The following is a 12,922-nucleotide window of genomic DNA, read 5'->3' as shown; positions in this document are numbered from 1 at the left end:
CCATAGAAAGCTGTGGGCCAAGACTTTTTAGTAAATGCTGAAAAAACATATTTAGTGCTTAATAATCCACTCTCCCCTCTGACTAAACACTCTGGTTCTGAAGGAGGAGTGATGGGACAGCTGGAACAAAAGTTCTTTCTTCAACCTCTTACTTGCTGGATTGGAGAAAAAGAGGTGCCTCATCAGTTCCTTGAGATGGATTGCCCTATTCCCTTGCAGGGGAGAGACTTACTGTCTAAATTAAATTCTCAGATCACCTTTCTCCAGACAACAATAGCCTTCTGATGAAGGTTCCTCCTGAACATTCCTGGTAGCTGTTTTTCCAGCATCTGGATGGTGAGGACAAACATCCAGAAGAAATCAACATCCAAGTAAACATCTCTATATAGGAAGGGATAACCCATGGGAAGGTCATCAGGAATGCCTCAGTGAAGGTCTATTTAAAAATCAGGATCTCCTCTTCAACTCTTGCAACTCAAGGACAATCCAGGTTTCTCTGCAGCAGCTTCTGTCACCCTGTGACCTGCAGATACTGGGAGATCTATAGGGTGGATACTGGGACATCCCGGAAGCTGGGAAATGATAGATAAAAACTACAAAATAAAATTGACTGAGGTGCGCTGATCTACTTTAAAAAATTAAAAAGAGGAGGCCGTCGCTGTGTAACGCCAGCGCTGCCTCTAGCTCACCGAGCTCTAGCCGAAGGACAAAGGGGTTAAGTAAGGAGGTCTTTATACCATGGCTCATACAAGCAGACTATCCGCAAATTCACCGGTGGTAAAACACCAGGAAGCAACTGGCTACAAAAGCCACTCACAAGAGTGCGCCCTCTACTGGAGGGGTGAAGAAACCTCATCGCTACAGGCCTGGTACTGTGGCACTCCGTGAAAGAAGACATTATCAGAAGTCCACTGAACTTCTGAATCGCAAACTTCCTTTCCAGCGTCTGGTGTGAGAAATTGCTCAGGACCTTAAGACAGATCTGCACTTCCAGAGCGCAGCTATTGGTGCTTTGCAGGAGGCAAGTGAGGCCTATCTGGTTGGCCTTTCTGAAGACACCAACCTGTGTGCTATCCATGCCAAACATGTAACAATTATGCCAAAAGACATCCAGCTAGCATGCCGCATATGTGGAGAACGTGCTTAAGAGTCCACTACGATGGGAAAACATTTCATTGTAAAAAAAAATTCTCTTCTTCCTGTTATTGGTAGTTCTGAACATTAGATTTTTTTTCCCCATGGGGTCAAAAGATACTTAAGTATATGATTGTGACTGGAAAAATGGGGGACGGAAATCAGATATTGGCAGTTTTTCCATTTTCATTTGTGTGTAAATTTTTAATATAAAATGCAGGGATGTGCAGCATTAATGCAAGTCAAAATGCTTCAGTGAAAAAGTTTCAGCAGTACAACTATATAACAATTATAAACAAACCTGTTAAATTTTTGTGGACAACGCCAGCATTTGGATTTTTTTAAAACAAGTAAATTTCTTATTGATGGCAACTAAATGGTGTTCATAGCATTTTTATCATAAAGTAGATTCCACCCATTCACTATACTTTTCTAACTGACTTGTCCTACATGCAAGTACATGTTTTTAATGTTGTCTGTCTTCTGTGCTGTTCCTGTAAGTTTGCTATTAAAATACATTAAACTGTAAAAAAAAAAAAAATTAAAAAGAGGAGGAGTAAGATGGTGGCCAAGTAACAGTTTCCTTGAAAATGTGCACAGACTCACCAAAACCCTGGTCCAGAGGCACGGCAACTTAAAGACCAAGAGGAAGTGAAAGGAAAATTATGGCAAGGAAACAGATAAAATAAATCACTCATGAGAAAGAATCAGCAGAAAAACCCTGGCAACATGTAAAACCAGTCCAGAGCAACCCCATTCAAAGGGACTGTGAGGTAGCTACCGCAGAGGATTCCACCTATAAAGAAATGTAATAAATGACAGAAAGAGAATTTAGAATACAGATGATGAAAACAATAAAGGAAATGATGGAAACAATGAAGGAAACTGCCAATAAAGTGGAAAATAACCAAAAGGAAATCTAAAAACAGAATCAAATAAGAGATGAACAATATGAAGAAAATAGAAAGGATATAGCAGAGCTGAAGGAACTGAAGCAGTCAATTAGGGAACTTAAAGATGCAATAGAAAGTGTCAGTAACAGATTAGACAATGCAGAAAAAAGACTTTTAGAGGTTGAGGACAAAGCTCTTGAGATAACTCAGATAGTTAAAGAGGCAGAAAAGAAGAGAGAGAAAGCAGAATGTTCACTGACAGAATTATGGGACTTTGTGAAGCATTCAAACATACGAGTGATAGGTATTCCAGAAAGGGAAGAAGAATGCCCCATGGGGGTGGAAGCCATACTAGAGAATATTATAAATGAAAATTTCCCAAATATCACTAAAGATTCTGACATACTCCTTTCAGAGGGATATCAGACCACAGGTCACCTCAACTCTAACCGAGCTTCTCCAAGACACATTGTGATGAACCTGTCCAAAGTCAAGACCAAAGAAAAGAGTCTTCAAGCTGCCAGGAGTAAGCACTAGTTGACCGACAGGGGCAAATTCATCAAGGTTACTGCAGACTTCTCTAATGAAACTTTACAAGCAAGAAGACAATGGTCATCTACCATTAATCTACTTAAACAGAACAATTTCCAGCCCACAATTCTATATCCTGCAAAGTCAAGCTTTAAAATTGGCAGAAAAAATAAAATCATTTACTGATATACAAACATTGAGGAAATTCTCCACAAGACCAGCTTCTACACACTGACCATCACAATGGAACAACAGCAAAGTAAGAACTCATCAATTAAAGGACAGAACCTAGCTTCCATACTGATGCAAAAGATAAAACTAAGCAATAGAATCTCATAAAATAAGATGAATAGAACACTACCATACTTATAAATTATCTCAATAAATGTTGATGGCTTGAATTCCCCACTGAAGAGGCATAGATTGGATGACTGGATTAAAAACACAAGCCATCCATTTGCTGTCTGCAGGAAACACACCTAGCTTCAAAAGACTCTGAATTGAAGCTTTTAATTTAAGCTTCAAATTAAAACTCTGAGGTAAGGGTGGGAAGACAATTTTTCAGGCAAACAGAATTCAGAAGAAAAGAGGAGTTGCAATTTTATTTCCAGATACATGTGGATTTAAAGCAACTTAAGTTAAAAAAGACAAAGATGGTCACTTTATATTGGTCGAAGGAAAAATACAGCAAGAAGACATTTCAATTCTAAATATTTATGCACCCAATTTAATGTTCCCAGATTTTTGAAACAGACCTTACTCAGTCTGAGCAATATGATATCCTATAATACCAGGGTACTGTAACACTCCTCTTACAGACCTGGACAGATCTTCTAAACAGAAATTAAACAAAGACAGAAGGGACTTAAATGAGACCCTGGAAAAACTGTTCTTGATAGACATATGTAGAACATTTCATCCCAAAGATAAAGACTATACATTCTTCTCATCACCCCATGGAACAGTCTCCAAAATTGATCACATCCTAGGACACAAAACAAACCTCAACAGAATCAAAAGAATTGAAATTTTACTTTGTATCTTTTCAGACCACAAGGCACTAAAAGTGGAACTCAACTCCAACAAAAGCGTTCAACCCCACTTACAAAGGCATGGAAATTAAACAACCTTCTGTTGAACAACAGATGGGTGCAGGAAGAAATAAAACAGGAAATCACTAACTTCCTTGAGCATAACAACAATGAAGACACAAGCTACCAAAACCTGTGGGATACTGCAAAAGTAGTTATGAGAGGAAAATTTATTACTTTAGATGCCTACATTCGAAAAACAGAAAGAGAGTGCATCAACAAACTCACCAGTGATCTTATGGAATTGGAAAAAGAAGAACAATCTAAGCCTAAACCCAGTAGAATAAAAGAAATCTCCAAAATTTAATCAGAGATTACTGAAGTTGAAAACAAAAGAATCATTTAGACAATTAATGAAACAAGGAGTTGGTTTTTTGAAAAAATAAAATAGATAAACTTTTGGCCAGACTAACTAGAAATGGACAAAGTAAAATCTCTAGTAACCTCAATCAGAAATGATAAAGGGGAAATAACAACTGATGCCACAGATATACAAAATATCATCTCTGAATACTACCAGAAACTTTATGCCCAGACATTTGACAATGTGAAGGAAATGGATCAATATTTGGAATCACACCCTCTCCCTAGACTTAGCCAGGAAGAAATAGAGCTTCTGAATAGACCAATTTCATGCCTGAGATTAAAGAAACAATGAAAAAGCTTCCAACAACAACAATAACAACAAAAAATGCCCTTTTCTGGATGGCTTCACACGAGAATTTTATCAAACCTTCAAGGAAGAGCTTATTCCCGTACTGCAGAAATTATTCCAAAAAATTGAGGAGGAAGGAATCTTCTCCAACACATTCTACAAAGCAAAGATCATCCTCATACCAAAACCAGGAAAAGACCCAACTAAAAAGAATTTCAGACCAATTTCATTAATGAATATAGATACAAAAATTCTCAACAAAATCCTAGCCAATAGATTACAGCTTATCATCAAAAAAGTCATATACCATGATCAAGTAGTTTTCATCCCAGTAATGCAAGGCTGATTTAGCATATGCAAGTCCATAAATGTTATCCACCATATTAACAGAAGCAAAAATAAAGACCATATGATCCTCTCAATAGTGTAGAAAAAGCATTCAATAAAATCCAGCATCCTTTTCTAATTAGAACACTGAAGAGTACAGGTATAGGTGGCACATTTCTGAAACTGATTGAAGCTATCCATGACAAACCTGCAGCTAATATTTTATTGAAAGCTTTTCCTCTTGAACTGGAACCAGACAAGGTTGTCCTCTGTCACAATTACTTTTCAACATAGTGCTGGAAGTTCTGGCCAATAAAATTAGGGAAGACAAGGAAATAAACAAACTTCAAATAGGAGCAGAGGAGGTCAAACTCTCCCTCTTTGCTGATGACATGATCTTATACTTAGAGAACCCAAAAGACTCAACCACAAGACTCCTCGAAGTCATCAAAAAATATAGTAATGTCTCAGGTTATAAAATCAACGTCCACAAATCAGTTGCCTTTGTATACGCCAATAAGAGTCAAGATGAGAGGTTAGTTAAAGACACAACTCCCTTCACCATAGCCCCAAAGAAATTGAAATACCTAGAAATATACCTAACAAAGGAGGTGAAGGACCTCTATAAAGAAAATTATGAAACCCTAAGAAAGGAAATAGTAGACGACTTTAACAAATGGAAGAACATACCATGCTCATGGATGGGAAGAATCAACATTGTTAAAATGTCTAAACATATACCAAAGCAATCTACATATTTAATGCCATTCCTATTAAAAGACCAACATCGTACTTTCAAGATTTGGAAAAAATGATTCTGCATTTTGTATGGAACAAGAAAAAATCTGTATAGCTAAGGCAGTTCTTAGTAATAAAAATAAAGCTGGGGGCATCACAATACCAGATTTTAGGCTATACTAAAAAGCCACAGTGGGCAAGACAGCATGGTACTGGAACAAAAATAGAGACATAGACATTTGGAACCAAATAGAAAACCAGGAAACGAAACTAACATCTTACAACCACCTAATCTTTGATAAACCTAACAAAATCATACCTTGGGGGAAAGAATCCCTATTCTATAAATGGGGCAGGGAGAACTGGATATCCACATGTAAAAGACTTAAACTGGACCCACCCCTTTCTCCACTCAGAAAAATTGATTCAAGATGGATAAAGGACTTAAATTTAAGGCATGAAACAATAAAAATCCTCAAAGAAAGCATAGGAAAATCACTGGAAGATATTGGCCTGGGGAAAGACTTCATGAAGAAGACTGCCATGGCAATTGCAACAACAAAAATAAACAAATGGGACTTCATTAAACTCAAAAGCTTCTGTACAGCTAAGGAGACAACAACCAAAGCAAATAGAGAACTTACACAATGGGAAAGGATATTTGCATATTTTGAATCAGACAAAAGCTTGATAACTAGAATCCACAGAGAACTCAAATTAATCCACATGAAAAAAGCCAACAATCTCATATATCAATGGGCAAGAGACATGAATAGAACATTCTCTAAAGAAGACAGACAAATGGCTAAGAAACATATGAAAAAATGTTCATCATCTCTATCTATTAGAAAAATGAAAATCAAAATCACCCTGAGATACATCTAACCCCAGCGAGAATGGCCCACATCACAAAATCTCAAAACCGCAGATGCTGGCATGGATGTGGAGAGAAGGGAACACGTTTACACTGCTGCTGGGACTGCAAACTAATACAACCTTTGTGGAAGAAAGTATGGAGAAACCTCAAAGAACTCAAGCTAGACCTCCCATTTGATCCTGCAATCCCATTACAGAGCATCTACCCAGAAGGAAAAAAATCCTTTTATCATAAGGACACTTGTACTGGACTGTTTATTGCAGCTCAATTTACAATCACCAAAATGTGGAAACAGTTTAAATGCCCACAGACCCAGGAATGGATTAACAAGCTGTGCTATATGTACACCATGGAATACTATTCAGCTATTCAAAAAAACTGGAGACTTTACATTCTTTGTATTAACCTGGATGGAAATGGAACACATTATTCTTAGTAAAGCTTCACAAGAATGGAGAAGCATGAATCCTATGTACTCAATTTTGATATGAGGGCAATTAAGGACACGGTGGGGGTGGGGGAAGGGGAGAGCAGAGAGAGAAAGAAGGAGAGAGGGGTGGGGAAAGGAAGAACAGAGAGAGGGAAGGAGGGAGGTGGGTGGGACCTTGTTATGTGCCACACGTTTTGGGGGCAAGAAACGACTGTAAGAGGGACTTCACCTAACAAATGCAATCACTGTAACCTGGTTTCTTGTACCCTCAATGAATGTCCCCCCCCAAAAAAAATCAGAAGCTCAACCACCATAAAAGATCAGATCTTTACCCCCTTAATCAACAAGCTTTAATTGATGTAGCCCCTTTGATTGACAAATTTAAGAGATATGGACCTTTAAGACTGCCAATCTCCACAGAACAGGTATTTTTTTTTCTTTTTCCTAGTCGTACCTCTTATTCCTACATCTTTGTCATTGTCTTTGCTTTCCAAGTAATGTCTCTCCTTAACTTCCCCTGCTCCATCTCCTTTTCCTCTTTTCTTCACCTTCACAATGCAGTTTATCCCCCCATTGGCTCTGATATCCAAAAGCTTAAAAGGGAGCATCAGGATCCAGAAGTAGAATGTTAACCCTGACCTTTAAGGTCTATATAACCAGATTGGGGATGAAGAGACAGTGAGATAAAGCCAGGTCAGCGGCAGGCCCCAAGAGCAGAAGACAGCTTCTCAAATGGTTGGTACAACTATGGAAGAAGGTTGTCAGGGGGCAGAGTTACTCTAGAGGCTTAGACAAGAAGACACCAGGCCTGAGATCTGCCCTCACTATGAGTGTGGGTCTCTGAAGTAACAAATGCCTGAGGAATTGGCCTCTGCTGGGATGATGCTCTCACTACTAGAGAGATTCCCTGGAAGTGACCTTGCCATCTCCTTGAAAAAGGGGATCACACTCACCTACCAGAACCTGTGAAATCCCTGAACCAGCTCTGACCCTCTGAAACAACTTCAGACTGATGGACACACTCTAGCTTCAGAATAAGCTCTACTTTCTGATTCTGGGAGCTGTCTCTCTCTGTCACAGGTAAACCAAACTGATATTCATAACACCAGAGTGACTCCTATGCTCTTCCTGGAATTTCAGGGCCTCTGTTTCCCTCTCCTAGTGACTGTTTTAAGAATGGAAGTTAGGCTGGGTGCCTGTGGCACAGTGGTTATGGCACTGCCCACATGTACTGAGGCTGGTGGGTTCAATCCCAGCCTAGCCCAGCTAAACAACAATGACAACTGCAATAAAAAAACAGCCTGGTGTTATGGCAGTCACCTGTGGTCCCAGCTACTTGAGAGGCTGAGACAAGAGGATCGTTTTAGTCCCAGAGTTTGAGGTTGCTATACCACGGCAGAGTACCACGGCACTCTACCAAGAGTGGCATAGTGAGACTCTGTTTCAAAAAAAAAAAAAAAAAAAGAATGGAAGTTAAAATACATGCCCACATGTACTCCAATATCCCTCTGCTGAGTGGGACATTGTGCCTTTGTTTATTCCTTTTAGTGATTGTCAACTTCCTTAGCTCAATGTTTGGATGAAGTCTTATGGTTTGTTTTGGGTCCTAAATCCTTTAAAAACATAGCCTTCCATTCTCAGGCCTTCATTTATTTCTTAGTGACAGAGTCACTCAGTTGCCCTTGGGTTGAGTGCCCTGGTGTCATACCTTACAGCAACCTCAAACTCTTGGACTCAAGCGATCCTCTTGCCTCAGCTCCTGACTACCTTGGACTATAGGCATCTGCCACAATGTACAACTGTTTTTACAGATGGGATCTTTTGTTTGCTCAGGCTTGTCTTGACCTCCTGAGCTCAAGCAATCCACCTGCTTCAGCCTTCGAAATTGCTGGCATTACAAGTGTGAACCACTGTGTCCAGCTCGCAGGCCTTTAGAAAATAAAAAGACTTAACTTGAATGGAATTTCCTTTCACAATAGAGATTTAGGGGAAAAAATCAAGAAGAAACCAGTATGTCGGAGAGAGATGTGAAGAAACTCGTGAATATGAAGAAATACGTATGGTAAGGAACATTACAAGGAAAGAGAATAAATTTGTGTAGGACAAAACCCAATATAAGGACTTTTGTCCCCCTGTTTGCCCTAGTCTTGTCCTCTCCTCCTCAGATATCATGTCCTTCACTACTCGTTCTACCACCTTCTCCAGCAATTACCAGTCCCTGGGCTCAGCCCAGGTGCCTGCTACAGTGTTGGCCCGCCAGAAGGGCAGCCAGCATCCTATGCAGACACTGGGGAGGCTCTGTTTCCCGGATCTCCGTGTCTCACTTCACCAGCTTCTGGGGCAGCTGGGGGTCCAGGGACCTGGCCATGGGGATGTCCAGTGTCTGACAGGAATAGGGGGCATCCAGACCGAGGAGACCATGCAAGAACTGAAACACTGCCTGGCCTCCTACCTGGACAGAGTGCGGAACCTGGAGACTGATGATCAGAGGATAGAGAGCAAAATCTGGAAACAGCTGGAGAAGAAGGGGCCCCAGGTCAGAGACTGGGTGCATTACTTCAAGACCATTGAGGACCTGAGGGCTCAGATCTTTGCAAATTCTGTGGACAATGCCCATCTTGCCGCTGATGATTTTAGAGTCAAGTATGAGACAGAGCTGGCCATGCACCAGTCTGTGGAGAGCAATATCCATGGGCTCTGCCAGGTCATTGATGACACCAATGTCAATCAACTGTGGCTGGAGTCAAGAGATCAAGGCTCTCAAGGAGGAGCTGCTCTTCATGAAGAAGAACCGCGAGGAAGAAGTAAAAGTCCTACAAGCACAGATTTCCAGCTGTGGGTTGACTGTGGAGGTAGATGTGCCCAAAACCCAGGACCTGAGCAAGATCGTGGTAGACATGTGGGCCCAGTATGATGAGCTGGCTATGAAGAACCAAGAAGAGCTGGCAAAGGCCTGGTCCCAGCAGATTGAGGAGAGCACCTCAGTGGTCACCTCACAGTTTGCCGAAGACAGAGCTGCTAAGACAATGCTCACAGAGCTGATGCATTCAGTCCAGTCCTTGGTGACCCAACTGAACTCCATGAGAACTCAGAAGTCCAGGTTAGAGGACAGCCTGAGGGGGGTGGAGGCCCGCTACACCATGCAGATGAAGCAAATCAATTGGGTCCTGCTGCATTTGGAGTCAGAGCTGGCACAGACCTGGGCAGAGGGGCAGCACCAGGCCCAGGATTATGAGGCACTGCTGAACATCAAGATCCAGCTAGAGGCTGAGATCGCCACCTACCGTTTCTTGCTGGAAGTTGGGGAGGACTTCAACCTTGGTGATGCTCTGGACAGCAGCATCTCCATGCAAACCATCCAAAAGACCACCGCCCACAGGATAGTGGACTGCAAAGTGGTGTCTGAGACAAATGACACCAAAGTTCTGAGGTTCTGAGACACTGAGGCAGTATAGCATTGTGACTTTATACCAATAAAGAGTTCAGAGGTCACTGGGTGGGGGGGGAACCAACTTGCATCATAAAATAAGTCATGTTGTATCAGAGCCTGTAGCTCAGTGGCGAAGGGTGCCAGCCACATACACCAGAGCTGGTGTGTTCGAATCCAGCCCAGGTCTGCCATACAAAAATTACAACCACAACCAAAAAATAGCCAAGTGTTGTGGCAGGCACTTGTAGTCCCAGCTACTTAGGAGGCTGAGGCAAGGGAATTGCTTAAACCCAAGAGTTTGAGGTTGCTGTGAGCTGTTATGCCATGTCACTATACCCAGGGCAACAGCTTGAAACTCTGTCTAAAAAAAAAAAAAAAAAAAAAAAGTCATGATTTAAGATAGAAATATTGGGATAAACAGAGGGCTTCAGCATGTCACAGGTGATCTATGTAAGTCATGATAAGATTCATGAAAGTGAATTTGGAAAAAATTTTGTATGTGAACAAGTTGGCCAAAATGAGAAAGCAATATCTAGTTAAAACAAGAAAATGCTTTTTCCTCAGTTATGAGATTTTGTTTAAAACCTCTTCAGACGTCTTGAGTTTATGTTCCAATTGATAAACAAATTACATCAAATACACATCAATTTCCCACTATAGAGTTAGAATAAAGCTGCCTCTGTATTTTGTTCTGCCGATCTGAAGCAGTATTTGTTTAGTTATGGGTGTTGGGATTAAGTTTATTAAACTGTTATCACCACAGAAGGTCATCAGTTACTGCTTTAAAACTGAAGTAAGGAAATATGTGTATATATATATGTATATATATATCAAAAAAATCTTTATCTTTCATCTTTGACAACAGCACCCTCTTTTCCCCAACTGCCTGTCATTTTCATTCCTTCCTCTCTATCTTGTATTCACTTGTTACACCTCTTGACTTTCTGTTGCTAAGGTAAGATGACACAACATGTATGTTAAACTACTGAGACACTTAATCAACAGCATTATTTCTCCCTTCTCAGTGTGGACTCTGGAACTACAGGCTTATTTCTGGGTGTGAGACAATCTGGGAACTTCATGCCCTCCTTGCTGACCTATTTGTTTGATTTTTACTTTCTCAATTGAATGAGGTGTTTGCACTTGATTTTTCACCTACTGCATCACTGGTGCTCTTTTTAAAACCTTTTCGTCTTGCTCTGCTCTTGTTTTTAAGTGAAATATGGTTAGCCCGCACTCAACAGGGGGTGAACAGGCTGTGTTAAACCTCTTCACAGACTCCCTTACAAAATTGAGGAAGAGAACCCAGACTCCTCTGAGGCTGAATGAATGAGCAGCTCTTTCACTGTGGCAAAAATCAGGGTAGACAGGCAGGTCATTCCGCAAGATAACTTGGTGATACAAAGGCTACAAAGTGATATCCAGCCACAGGGAAATATGAAACCAAGGAATTGGGAATAAGAAGGAGTAGCACGTTTGATAAGGAAGGCCTCCTGCCCCTGGGATCTGGCCTTGTAATTCTGTGTGGAAAAATGCAGGGTCCAGAGAACTCTGGCCAACTGAGACGGTCACAGAATTGCTCACAAAAATGCTTGTCTATGCCTTTAATTTTAGCATTCTGAGAGGCCAAGGTTGGTGGAATGCTTGAGCTCAGTTGTTCAAGACAGCTATTCTTAACCAAAAGTGGAACAGATTGCTTAGGCCTAAGGTTTTGAGGTGCTGTAAGCTATCATGATGCCACAGCACTCTACCAGGGCCACAAAGTGAAATACTTGTCCATGACAGTGATTCTTTTATGGCCAGAAAAAATTTGATCCAATGGCACTAGGAATGCCCTTTCCAGTGGAAAGTCTACCCTCTTGTTTCTTTCCATAGAAAGCTGTGGGCCAAGACTTTTTAGTAAATGCTGGAAAAACATATTTAGTACTTAACACTCCACTCTCCCCTCTGACTAAACACTCTGGTTCTGAAGGAGGAGTGACAGGACAGCTGGAACAAAAGTTCTTTCTTCAACCTCTTACTTCCTGGATTGCAGAAAAAGAAGTGCCTCATAAGTTCCTTGAAATGCTTGATTGCCCTGTTCCCTTGCAGGGGAGAGACTTACTGTGTAAATTAAATTCTCAGATTACCTTTTCTCCAGACAACAACAGCCTTCTGATGATGAAGGTTCCTTGTGAACATGTCTGGTAGCTTATTTTCCAGCATCTGGATGATGAGGACAAAGTTCCATAAGAAATAAACATCCAAGTAAACATCTCTAACTGGGAAGACAGAATCTGTGGAAAGCTCATCAGGATCATCCCAGTGAAGGTCTATTTAAAAATCAGAAGCTCAGGGGTGGAGACAAGATGGCTAACTAAAGCCAGCTTTCCACAGAGGCTCCCATCCAGGAGAGTTAAAGGACAGAAATTTAGCAAGTAACCTGGTGGATTAGAGCTGCACCAAGAGAGAAGGTTGAAGAACTCACATCAACCCTGCTGAGGCAAGCTGTGACCCCAAGAATACAAACAAAAGGTACAAAATTCATCACCAAGCAGATGGAAGTCCCCTCCCCCATGAGAACGGCTCGGAGTACCCCATAAACAAAAGAACAGAGTTCAAAAGTTGTCCCATTATATCCCACGGGAGAGACCCTCGTAAAAACTGAACCTACGTCCCCTACATGGGTGACATGGCGCTCGCCTGCCAGGCATTAAACTGTATAAAACTGTATATATTTTCTACCTACAATTCTGAACTCCCAGCACTCCCCTCCACTCTCACTCTGAGGTCTGGAAGCCTGTCCCCCAGCAGTCCAGATTCTTGGGTATTATCTC

General features: G+C 41.1%; 1 pseudogene; it reads left to right on the top strand.

The window, feature by feature from the left end:
• The first annotated feature begins 8,688 nt into the window (after positions 1 to 8,688).
• Positions 8,689 to 10,113, top strand: LOC128572588 (keratin, type I cytoskeletal 18-like; annotated as a pseudogene).
• Positions 10,114 to 12,922: the final 2,809 nt, after the last annotated feature.

This window comes from Nycticebus coucang, chromosome 20 (genome assembly GCF_027406575.1).
Source record: "Nycticebus coucang isolate mNycCou1 chromosome 20, mNycCou1.pri, whole genome shotgun sequence".
NCBI classification, from domain to species: domain Eukaryota; kingdom Metazoa; phylum Chordata; class Mammalia; order Primates; family Lorisidae; genus Nycticebus; species Nycticebus coucang.
Note: the sequence above shows the minus strand (reverse complement) of the source record. Positions and strands in the feature narration are given on the sequence as shown.